General features: G+C 39.8%; 1 long non-coding RNA gene across 2 annotated transcripts in view; it reads left to right on the top strand.

Annotated features, from left to right (window-relative positions):
- The first annotated feature begins 262 nt into the window (after positions 1-262).
- Positions 263-12,987, top strand: part of LOC138722958 (uncharacterized) — a 35,807-nt gene continuing 23,082 nt past the window's right edge. For both annotated transcript variants that reach the window (XR_011337779.1, XR_011337780.1), the window contains exon 1: positions 263-383. This is a non-coding gene — a long non-coding RNA (uncharacterized lncRNA). The remainder of the gene's footprint in view (positions 384-12,987) is intronic.

The raw sequence follows: 12,987 nt of genomic DNA, 5'->3' as shown, positions 1-12,987 counted from the left end.
TTTTTTTTTTAACATTTCAGCAGGGGCTCATTGAAACAGCTATGTTTTCCAAGTGGCAGACAGACAATAGCATCTAAATTATTTTTAAGAAAGCATTTGTAGCACTAAGCACCCACTACTACTAAATCCGTTTTAGAGGAGAAGGGTGGAGGAAGAAGAAAGGTCAACAAATGTATCAAGTCCTTTGTGTAATGCCTCACTGAAATTTCCCAACTCCCTCAGCTGGCTTTAATTTTTTTATTTTTTTATTTTTTTTCAGAATCCTGGTGAAATGCAGTAAAGGATTTAAGGTTATCGTCTGTCTCTCTCTAACTTCTGACATCTCTTTATAACAAGAAAGAGTCACAGCCAACTGTAACAGGAGGGCAACACAATGAATCCTGGTAAGACAGGGAAGGGGGGAGGTACAACTTTGCTGCCCCTTTGCCCCTATTTCTTCCTCACAGAACAGAAGTGCCATCTGTTCCTAGACCTAACATGCATGCATTTGATTTCCATTCGGTGATAACTAACACAGGAAAAAGATTATCAAGTGATATAATGCACTATCAGCATTAGCTAGTCTTCCCCGTCCAGTGTTTTTGTTGGCATCTCTAAAGATCTGCAGATGATATGGATATGGACAAGTGGCTTAATTACCTAGAATTATTCTGTTTGCTATTGAAGGACCATATGGGTAAGGTGTGAAACACAATCAGACTAAGGATATTTAGGTGTTTGGGTCAGAGAGAGATTTAGGAAAATCAAACAGGAGGATGGATGTTTAGATTCTCCAGCCTGAATTCTGTACGCTAATCTATTACTTGGTGCTGTAATACATCATCATAATAATGCCAAATCAAGTCACAGTGTGTTGTCTGAAAACAGGCAGTCAACAGCCTGTTTCAAACAAATCTATAAAAATGTTTCTTAGGCTTCACAGTCAAAGTTATGACATTCATAAGTAAAATGCCAAACAATACCAAAACCACCAAACATCTTCCAGAAAACACAGTTTAAGATCTAAAAAGCCAATGAGATATCTTCTCTTCCTAACTCACTGCGGGTGCCAAAGACCCCATGGATCCCTCAGTTCTGCCCAGTTCTGCCTGATGTCTTATCGTTGAAAGTAATGGGATGCAGCAGCAGAAATCAGTGAAGGAAAGGCACCTAAAATGTACTGTTTGCAAAGCATGATAACGATTAAACAATAGACGCAGTGGGATTTCCCTGTCCCAGCCCTTCAGGCATTTCAATGCTTTTTTCTCTTGCTGTCTATACGTTATTATTTCAGCAGTTTCTCATTTCTTCATCTTCTCATCTTTCCCCCCCATTTGCCGCCCCTGCCTGCCCACCTTGTTACTCCTATGTATCCAGAAACTGACCATGTTGTCTGATGCCAGCTTTCTTCCCAAGGAATGGGGAAGGACTGCAAGCATGGAGAAAGCATGGCCAGAGCTGTCATAATTAAATAAACCTGTAAAATGATTCAAGATGGCAAAGCCAAGAAAATGGCTAGCAAGTAGCTTATGCTTTAGACTAGCTTATTTTGCGCAAGTCAAATATTGCTCCAGTTGTATCTGAAATCTGAAGCTGATCTGTCTGGCAGACCTACTGATGTCTACATTGTCAAATTACATGCGACAACATTTCATTTCTCCAGATTTCCATTAATTTCATTGCCTTATTTTCTTTCTTTCCCTCCTACACCAGGATGACATTTTTGAAGCATACTTTTAAGAGTGTTATTTAATCAAACATTCCAAGGGAACTCCCTGTAGACATCCATGATTTAATGCTAGATCTGTTCTAAAGGTTGGCATGACTGGCAACAGCAATTGGTTTAACATCAGTTAATTTTTAGATAAGAAATATAGTACCTTTTTTTCTGAGTCAGGACTGTGTTTTACTTACACAGCTCAATTAGAAATACATCAAACGAAGGCAGAGCCCAGCTGTGCACTGGGGTGCACACCCAGCCTTGACCAGAGCAGAAAGTGCTCGGCACCTTGCTGGAGTCAGCCATTAAGCATGTCCTCATGGGAGATGCTTGTAGGGGACGTCCAGATGATTTTTAGGAAACTGGGCAGGAATTCACTGAATCATAGAATACCAGGTTGGAAGGGGCCTTAAGGATCATCTAGTCCAATATTTCTTGCCAAAAGTATGGTCTAGACAAGATGGCCCAACATCATGTCCAGCTGAATCTTAAAGGTGTTCAGTGTTGGGGAATCCACTACTTCCCTGGGGAGATTATTCCAATGGCTGATTTTTCATTGTGAAAAATTATGGTCATGTGTCTTATCAGAATTTCCCCAGGGGTAACTTGTAGCCATTACTCCTTGTCTTTTCCATGTGAATCCCTGTAGAAAGGGAGCCTTCACCTTCTTTGTAGCCATTCTTTAAATATCGGAGCATGATGATAAGGTCTCCCCCAAGCCTCCTTCAAGGCTGAACAAACCTAGTTCTCGCAGCCTTTCTTTATATAGCAGGTTTCCCAGTCCTGTGATCATCTTTGTGGCCCTTCTTTGGACCCTCTCCAGCCTGTCCACATCTTTTTTTGAATAGAAGGGACCAAAACTGAACACAGTATTCCAAGTGTGGCCTGACAAGTGCTGAGTAGAGTGGGATAATGACTTCTTTATCTCTTCTGGTGATGCCCTTGTTGATGCAACCCAGTGCCCTGTTGGCTTTCTTTGCTGCAGCAGCACACTGTTCACGCATATTGAGCTTGTTGTCTACCAGGACCCCAGGTCCCTTTCCTCAGAGAGGCTCTCCAGCCAGGTAGATCCCAGCCTGTGTTGCACTCTGGATTTTGTTTTCACTGGCTGACTGATTTATAATTCAGTACAGTAGATGCGCTGGGCTCTGAAAACAAGTAGGGTCAGCAGCTGAATTTGAATTCCTTTGTCCTCCCTTTCCCTTCTCCATTTGGGATTTCTCTTTCCAGCTCACAGCACACGCACTGGAAGCTGAAGCAGCCTCTTTTATTAGGTTAGTATTTTCATCCTAGTCTTGACTCACATCTGTGCAGGCTTTGGGCTCCTCTGCTCTGTACCCATTTATCACTCTTTTCAAAGGGAAGAAGGAAACTCTTGGTATGGGTGCAAAACTTAGAATGAGTTTTGTGCCGATAAAGAGCAAGAACACAGCTGCACAAGACTCAGCATACTTCTCGCAGGCAAAATGCAGTGAAGGAAAAGATGGCACTTTAAGCTAAATCAGAGATCATTATACAATACTCCTTCCATTCATCTCATTCTAGGAAGAATATGTATATGTGGCAGTGGCACTCTGGACATGAAGAGCTACTTTGAAAGTAGATGCAGCTCCTGGTGTTTGAGATTAGAATGGATAGTGGGAGTGAGAAAATCAGCTCCTACAGCCACAGCAATGTCTGTGCTTTTTCGCCCTTAATGAGAAAGCAGCCTGGACTGGCTGAGAGCAAACTCAGTTTGCAGGAAGTGTTTCAGACTGTCATCCCTTGCCTGGAGAGGAAGTTTCCAGGGGCCTGGCAGAGCGGGTTAGCACATGGACACCTCAAGCTGCTGCAAGGAGTCCTGAGCAGAAGTACACAAAGCTCTCCTCCTACTGAGGTAAAAGCAGGAAGGCATGTGGGGCCTGAAAATCATTAAGCAAAGGCTGTTCTGCAGGCTGCATGGCCACACACAGAGGTATATACACACACAGGGTCATAAATGGGAGCTCATGCAGGCTTCACACTGTACTGGGAGAGCTGAGCTAACTAGGCTGTGAAAGTAAGCTTTTCTCTTTCAAACAGACCAATGTAAATGATAGTTGAGGGTGTAAGGCGGGTGGTTGGGTTCTTTACACTCAGCCTCACATTGTCAGAGGGTTTTGCTCACTGCACTGCCCTGTGAAGTACAATAGTAAAAGCATGTGACAGGAGGGAAAGGTAGGTGTAAGCCAGTGGTAGCATTAGATTAAAACAGTGGCACACAAGCACGCTGACCTCTTCCTGAGTGAGAGCTAATTCACTGAATTGATTTTATTCAGCCTGTCCAAGAGAAAGTAGACTGCAACTGGCCAAAAGTGCTTGTGAGCTTCAGTGATCTTTACAGTCTTTATTTCCGTTTCCAGGTCCTTAAAGATATTGGCGATGTTAAGATGTAGTATTACACCCGCAGTCTTCTCATTGGCAAAAAGGTATTGTCAAAGGGCAAAATATATACAAATCTAAGAATTTATTCTTAGTCCAATTAATGTTTTAAACAATCTAATAGTCAAAATAACTTAATGAACACAGGAAAGCTTAATTAAATATAGAGTTAAAATTGCTGCACAAAATTTTCCCTATTCTCTAGTCTTGTGCTTACTCCTCCAGTTCTCCTTTGCGTCTTAAGATTGACACTTCAGTATTTCTCAAAAGGAATGGGGTATGAGTCATCATCAGGAGGGTGATATTCATGGGAGGGGGATGTCTTTCTCCTCAGTCTGGTGTCTGCTTGGATTTAATTTTATATGTTTTCTTAACACTATCAGCTTACTGTGATTAAATGACTGACTTGTATCATCTGTGTCTGCACCCTTCACTGCAACTTACTCTTGAGCAACTGGCAGTTCAGTCCACAATGAAGAACAACTTGTTATTAGTATAGAGTTAACAAAAACAAATCTAGTCAAGAGTACCTCACAGCTCAACAACTGCTGTCACAGCTAAAACAAGTTAAAATCTACTTAGGCCCAGACAAACTCAGGGAGTTGCTGAGACCCTACAGTGTCATGTCAATACAAACTTTGTTGCTTTTTACTAATAATAGCAAAATTGCATTTACTGAGCTATAAGATCACTTTGGATAGTTTGTGAAATGCGGAGTTCAGCAAGGAGTTGCAAACCCTCCTATGACTGCAGAATCATGGCTGAGCATGAGATCTTGGAAGCATTCGCACTTTTCTATCTTCTCTTGAATCATGATAATCTGTATAGGTCTGATTGACCTGTATCTCTTCATTGCCATTAGGAGACCAGCTAATAAAAAGTGTTTGATTTTCATTGCTAGTACAATTTGAGCAATCAGCAGGAATACTGTGATTATAAAGATGAGAGCTATAGGTTGTAAAGCTAAGTTAAAAATTCCTGTAGCTGTAGGAGACCATAGTGTAACCTATAAGAGCACAGGATAATTAAGATCACATACTCGAATCTAAGATACATCACACACACACTCAGGCAGGTTTTACACATGAGGTTATTCACACCAATTTCTTCAATTGTAGACAAACACAACTAGATCCTACATATGAGTAGAGATTGATTAGAAATAGGAGAAATGTCATAGTCACATCTGGTTAACTTTTGAGCTCAGCAATCATCTGAAGGCTGGAAACTAATATCTTCATATATCTATGCATATTTCAATGCTACTTTCTGGCATTCTTCTGAAAAGGCTTATTGGAATATTCTGTTTTTTTCTGACAGTTTGTGTTCACAGATGCACATCTTTAATATCAGAAACACTTGTTATATATTTCCAAAATTATTCTGATCAGCATCTTGGCAACAAAAAGAGCTTTTCCATCAACTTGAAACGTGAGTACATATCTTACATATATGCAGTTTCCACCATGTGCTAAATTTAAGATACACAAATGGTACATTTTAAAAAAATACTACTTTCCATGACAAGAAAATTTATACCTTCTCAATCCATCTTTGCTTCTGTGTTCCATAAGCACTCAAAGTTTCAACCATACTTGTGAACATATATATATTTTAATGTTACAAGTATAGACATTCGTATCTTGGTGATCTGTTAAGCGTGGTCACTCTCAATGAGAGGACATACAGTCCTTCTCATCTGGAGGAACCTTGAGACTTCTACAGCCTCCCAGGGTCACTCCTCTAATATTTTATCACCCTTACGATAAAAAAATTTTCCTAATCCCTGGTCAGAATTTGCTATGCACTGGCTTCTGCCTGTTGCCTCTTTCCTGCCCTTGTGCACCTCTGAGCAAGTCTTGGCTCTGTATTCTCTGTAGCCTTTTACAATGTATTTTGAGACAGCAGTAAATCTCCTTGCGTTCTTGGTCTTCTCAAAGCTAAAATCACTGCCTTCTCAGCCTCTCCTCACACACTACCTGCTCCAGCCTCCACTGGATTAGCACCACTAAGCTAATGTCTTTCTTGTACTGTAGGAGATGCAGTAATTAAATTCATGCTTTCCATTTATAGCATCTATTTTAGTTTGCATACTTAGTGTAACACGTTTAACATGTTCTATATATGTCCCCTCTTCTTGAGTTTTATCCTCAGTTCAGTTCAGTTGGATGGTCTCCTACTTCAGCTTTCCATTTCCCTCGTCTGAAGCCCAAATTTTTACCTGCATTGCCAGTTCTTCAGTTACTTCTCTTGCCACTAACTAGACTGTCCACATTTCAGTACACTACAGGCTTTTCAAGAGAAAAATTTCAACTTGTTTTTTTTTTTTAAAATTGTTTTTATATTGCAAAATCTTGCTCTTTCCTGGATACATCTGCAAGGATCCCAAGGGTATGGTCACTTCTGACAAGCTGAATAGTGCACTGGTCTTGGACCAATGGTTTGGTAAGGAGAATACTTCTAAATCACATCCACTATTTGAAAATTAAGAGAGTAGTAGAGCTCTTCTGAGTTTATCTCTGCAAAATTTGCCTCTGCAATATCGTGATACGGAGAGCTCCTGAGTTTTCTCTTCAGTCAATGAGAAAAGAGGATACTCAGGACTTAGCAGAAAGTATTTTCCATTTTGAAGCATCAAGCTTCAAAGTACACCCCCTCCACCCCATCAGGAATATGACCTCTTAGCGTACTTAAAATTATTTAATTAGCATTATAAATATTGGAAAGAGTGCGGTTGACAAGTCATTCTAGGAAATGTAATGGACCTGTAATTGCAGGTGTCAGAACTTAGTAGAAAAGATGGTGTTTGTAAAATTTGGTTTTGAAATGTTTTAAAAGGCTGTATAAAGAAGGGAAGCAAGCAAGATTTCAAGCAGTGTTTTTTTTTCTCCCTTGGTGTTTTTTTTGGACTAAGAATAGAAGGAACACGTAGCAAGCATCTTGCTATTAAATTTGGCCATGACAAATAGTGCAGCTGCATGCAGTGTGCAAGAACATCTGTAGAATCACGACATATGCAGAATCCCCCACGCTAAGAGCGTGACATTATACTGAAAATAATTCACTTGTAAAAGCAGTGTAAATCCATTTTATATAATCGCTCTCCACCTTCTCCTCCCCCTTTTCTTTTGAATTATGTTAACTAAAGTATTCTGTCACTCCTTCTGTGACTAAGCATTTCAGGATTGTCCCCTTCTTTCTTTAACAGCTAGAATGCAAGTATTTCTTTCCTGAAGAAATACAAAGTTTAAGAAAGAATAACCAGTGGCAGAAATGCACTAGATGCACTAGCTTACTTGAAGTGGAACTTGACATGGTTTGCAGATGCAATTTAACTCTTCAGAAATCAAGGGGTGATTTTCTGTGTCTCTCTATCTTGTGCAGTTATTCTGTTCAACATGAGCAGTAGGATTGCTACCAGTCTTTACTTCACCCATGTAAATGACAGCACAAAGTACAATGATATGGAAAATTATGTCTAGAATGTATAGATCTCTAAAGTAAGGGCAATCTTCTTGTCTGGAATACTGAGCATTCCCACAGCTTATTGTTCAAATAAAGCAGTTATGGAATTTGGAAGAAGTTCTTTTAAGTTCTACACTGTCACAAAGAAGGACTGTGCCTTCTTCAAAATCCTTGAAAGCTTTTTTTTCCCCAAAAAAATTTTAACAAAATGTTTGCTCCTTCTAACTATTCTACATTTTTCTCTCTATAAGAGTTTCTTTGCAGTCTTTAGATTTATTAAAGTCAGAAAATTTATAATGGCAAAGCAAACACTGATTTTTGTGTAAGTCTGAGGTTGTCTAAAGACTGTGTGATGATAATACTATGAGAAGGCAAACACATGCATGCTATTAATGCCAGGATCATCATTTACTTGTTTCTTTGGAAACAACTTTCCGTCATTAGGACAGCTCAGGCACGAATACATGAAGCTCCAAGAACATATCCACACCCTTTATGCAGACTGCAGGGCAAGCCTGAAGCTAGATAGGTCATAATTTTGAACTCTATGCCCATTAAATTCCTACAGCTGAACTGCAAAACCACAACTTTTGCAAAAGATTTCCGTAATAATTTTATTAGCATACATGATGAGTTTACTGACTTGCCGATACTCTTTGGTCAAGCCCTTTGAACTCTGCGTCATGTGCCATCTGAACAAAGCCCTATTTTCCCGTTTCAGAGAGACATTCTGTACATAAATGAGAAGGTTTTTAAAGGGCTCTGATGATGGAAAACATATGCAAGTACAGCTGATATCACCTGACAACATTTGCTTACTATTAAGGGTATATTTATCTCTTAATTAAATTAAATGATTCCTTATTTAATAATGTAATGATTTTTAACATCCACTTTCTATTTTGCAAGTTCAGTAACTGCTTGCTCAACATACATAATCATGTGCATCACCATAGCAGAAAGGAGTATCATAAGCCCTGAAAAGCAGTTACAAAGTTGGAAGACACTTAAGTTTTCTGTATCCCTGACTGTGAGATGGGGAAGTGCACATTCAGTGGCCAGGTGTTACTGCAGTCAACTGTAGCTGCTCCGGGCTAGAAATGAGTGTCTGGGTGATGCATTATGTTTACTGGTGGTGCTTTTATTTTAGCTGTTCTCTTGGGTAAATGGTCCAACAGATGCAAACAGCTCAATGTAGTCTACACTCTGGTTAATAATACAAATAATCATGCATTTTTAAAGAAGTTATAACTATAAGGAGTTGTGGAAAAATGTACCAGAGAAAGCTACATTTATAGGGCATGTAATGTAGACCACTGAAATTCCCCTCTTGCAGCTATTACTTTAAATAGATTTAAGAGTCTTATGGTGATTTAGAAAGTTTTATTTCATTTTTCACATGATGGAGACACAGTGATTATTAGAGAGTAAACACATACACATTGATACATTCATCATGGATAAGTGATTTGAAAAATACATATTATAAAATAAATAATTTCTAAAAAATAAACATATTTGTTTTAGACCCAAAGGAGCCAAATTCAGCATCAAAATTATTATTGTTGCGGCTGATGTAATTCTTCTAGTTGTTTGTCTTTCTTTCTATTTCTGCTGCTGTAAGACTTGTTTACAGCTTTGCAGCTAGAAGAATATCCTGCAGGAAATTACTGTCAGGATTACTGCCAAAAAAATATCAGTAATTCAACCTAAAGTACTGTCAACTTAATTTTAAAGTAATTTGTCTGTTTTAGAAGTTCAGGCTGAAGTGGTAAGTTTGCAAATCCATAAATCAAACCTTATTAATAAAGGAGACACATACTTCTTCTTCAAATATTTTATTTTCCTAAAACTTCATTATGATTTCAGTAATTAATTCTTAAATTACTAGAAAAAGGAGAAAAGTAAAACTCTGAACTGTATTCTGTACATCATGTACATCATGTACGTCTGGATGTTGAGGTTTCTAAAGTTCTCACAGTGTGCTGATGAAGTTGCTGTTTGATTTACAGTTATTAACACTCCTATTTTGGCATTCAGTCAAGGAAGCTGTGTGCTACTGAAGATATCAAAAATCTAACAAGAAGTAACAAGCATGTGTAGGTCCTTGAGCCTTAGTGAATGCTCTGCTAGATGTATATGCTCCACTGGGAGATTTTTTGTCAATGGTAGCATGAAAAGGTACCTTGAAAATGGCACCTACCATCTGATTTGTTTAACTTCATGCAGCAGCTTGTTAGCATGCCACCGTGTCTGAGCAAGGCAGTAATGCCCTGCAGGCAGCAAACTGGGTGCCATTTGCTTAACCTTGACTGCAGGGCCTTTCGTGCAAAAGGTCTAGGGCCAGGAGAAGAAATTAATTTTGCATCACTTCAAACATCTTAGAATTTGATGATTTTGGGCTTGGGGTTTTGCTGAAAATGGTTGTAATGATGAAGGTCATTTATGAGTTCAAAAGCTGAATCCAAGCTGGTGTTTTGGTGTCCTCTGAAGCCTGAAACTGTTTTGTACAAGTCTTGGATTCCTGTCATGGGTATATCAATGTCTCTGTGTCCACAGTTCAGCTCTGTGTATCTACTGTCTGTAGGCAGATTTAACAGATTCAAAACGGGAAGCAGATTTGCATACAGGCATTATTTGTAGGCTAATGACTGATATCTGGGAACACCAAGATAATTCTGTTCCTAGCTGTGTTGTTACTCCAGAGCCATTTTTTGGGTTGTAGTGAAGTTTTTCTAGATTTATAATAGCAAAAATGAGTTTAGGTTGTGTGTTTCTCTGAGCAGAGTGAGGAGCATGCGTGCATATTTGTGTATCAGGGTCAGCATACTGGATCCAGTGAAAGGTATGGTGTTCTGTGAGGCCTCCAGCATGTGCAAGTGCTGTTCTGGAGGCCTGTGACAGACGTGGGAGTAACGCAGACACTCATGACACGTCCCCAGCCTGGGCTTTCCATATATTTCCAAATTGATCTCATGCATCCCGAGTAACAATGAAGCTGAGTCAAGTTCTTTAGGTCTAAAAGTCCCATTTAGAGAGCAGGGAAGCTTTCTGTGGAGAATCAGTGAAAAATCCAGTGAAACTTATGTCCTTACATGCAAGAACAGCAGCCTGGCAGTCAGTGTGAGTGCAATCCCATTTCTGCCGTTTTGTACACTGGGGAAAACCAAGAAGCATTCATTGTCCCAGGACACAGAAAGAGTGGAACCTTAGTATATGCTCAGACTCAGAACTGCAACCAATATCTACTGAACAGCAGCCACTTTCTGAGTCTCAATATAGCATGGAAATCCTTGAATCTAATGGTCCCAGTGGAGCAAGAATTAAAGATGCTCTTCCACCCTGGGCTGGTGCATACCATGAGATCAATACTTTAGTGTAAGTGCTTTCCACTTGTCAGTGCAGTTGAAGAGGACTGGAGGCACTTATTGTAGCAGGCAAAACCAACAGGCAACATCTAGGGTAACATGAGAAAATGAAGGCAGCAATAAAGAAGAGGTGGAAGGTACAGTACTGAGTGGGGCACGCTGATGACTGAATTCAAAAGTGTTTTGCTTCTCATCTTGAACTTTTTAATAAAGGAATTTCACAGTAATTTTGACTAAGCTTAAAGAGCAATAATTTTAGTGCTTTGCTCACTAAATACTTTCTTGCAGTCTAACTAGGCAGCAAAGATCAGGGCTGAAGGAATTCAGTGCATTAACAGCACTTTCTCTCCAGCCTGCACTGTAGGCAAGTGCTGTCCTGTGTCAACCTTCTTGGAGTCAAGTGACTTAGAGAGCTTAAACAAGGCGGGTAATATAATAGGCTGGGGCTTAGAACCCCTATATACCCAGACACAATGCTGAGCAGCAGTGGCTGTGGGAAAATATTTTCTGTCATTTACCAGAGGGTCAGGGGAGGGAAGAGAGGATGCCTGGTAGCTGTAGGAGGGGCAGTAGGTACAGCTAAACTAGAAGGAGGGGAAGGGCTCAGGAATATAATGAGGAGGTGGGGGAAATGACACTGGAATAAAAGGGTGAGTGAGTATATGAGATACCGACTCATCCTGGCTTTCCTCTGTTCAAAGCATTCCCTCAAAGGGTGGGTACAAGACTTGAATAGAGGGGATGGATGTCAAAATATTTCCATAAGGAATATAGCGTAATAAATCAGAGAAAAAGGGCAGAATGGAGGCAAGGAGCAAATGGTAGGAGTATTATTTTTATTCTAAGTGAAAGATTATGTCTCCTGGGTGATTACACATGAGAATGGTCATGTGTTGGGGAGGACTATTCAGCTAGATAGAAAGGAGTACTCAAATCACAATCATTGAACTATAGTGCATATAAGGCCATAAATAAGATAAGAAGGGGTCAAACAGGCAAGTAAAAATCCATCTAGAGTCAACGTGTCTGGGGAACAGCAGTTTTCAGGAGTTAATATAAGGTGTAGGAAGACAGCTTTCAGAGGAAGATACTTTGAATATTTGCAGAACATAACCAAAGAGAGAGTTGATGGGGAAAAGAACAGACTATTAAAAAATTCTTTGAACATAAATAACTTGCAAGTACTGGATATAACCCCAGATCTATAATTTCTTCCGAGTTGTCTACCAAATCAGGGCCTCTAACAAGAAACACCAGCAGTATAACACTCACCTATGAAAGTTCTGCCAGTACAGGGCTGGCAAAAGCCAAGGGATACAATGCTGGTTTTGTGTACTGTATCTCATTCATTATACTTCCATTAGCTTAAAGTGGAAAAATGCTTTGGCAGAGTTGTTACAGTTCCTGGACCACTAAGAAAACACCTTGGGTGACATCACGAGTTCATAAAAAAAAAAAGTTGCAATGTTTCCTTGACAGCTCAGCAGATGTTTTTACTCTTACTAGCAGTTGCAGCTGCCAACTAGCTCTTTCCCTTTTCAACTCACACAGATAACTTTTAAATCTGAACCAGGTTTAACTTTTACCCATTTCATCCCTGGTGGTGAGGTCTGATCATTATATGCCAATGATGACTTATACGTGAGACCAGGAGCATTTTGTATGGCCACGATACTGTTAGGCACAGCTGTCACTTTTCTACTTAGCAATTGTATCATCCATCCGCAAAGTGACTGGATCAAGACCTTCTGTTCCAGGAATGAGGACCTGGAATAATAAAGGTTAAGTTTTAAATTCCTAGTTACAGAGGCTGGTGTGTCTTCACATTCACTTTGGGGTTGTTTTTTTTTTCCTAAGAATAAACAGCATCACTGGCAAAAACACATCCTTTCTCCTCACTTTGACCAAAAGTCAGGGAAAAAAACAGATGAGGATTCCTGCACTGTATCCAACAGGAGGTTACTAGGAACTTCGTGCTGGGGAATTTCTGCACTCATCTTTGCTCTGTGTGTAGCAAAGCTCTTGTGTCAGCAGTACTATGAACCCTTGCCAGTT

The sequence above is a fragment of the Phaenicophaeus curvirostris genome, chromosome 7 (assembly GCF_032191515.1).
Source record: "Phaenicophaeus curvirostris isolate KB17595 chromosome 7, BPBGC_Pcur_1.0, whole genome shotgun sequence".
NCBI lineage: Eukaryota > Metazoa > Chordata > Aves > Cuculiformes > Cuculidae > Phaenicophaeus > Phaenicophaeus curvirostris.
This window is presented reverse-complemented; position numbering and strand designations above follow the sequence as displayed.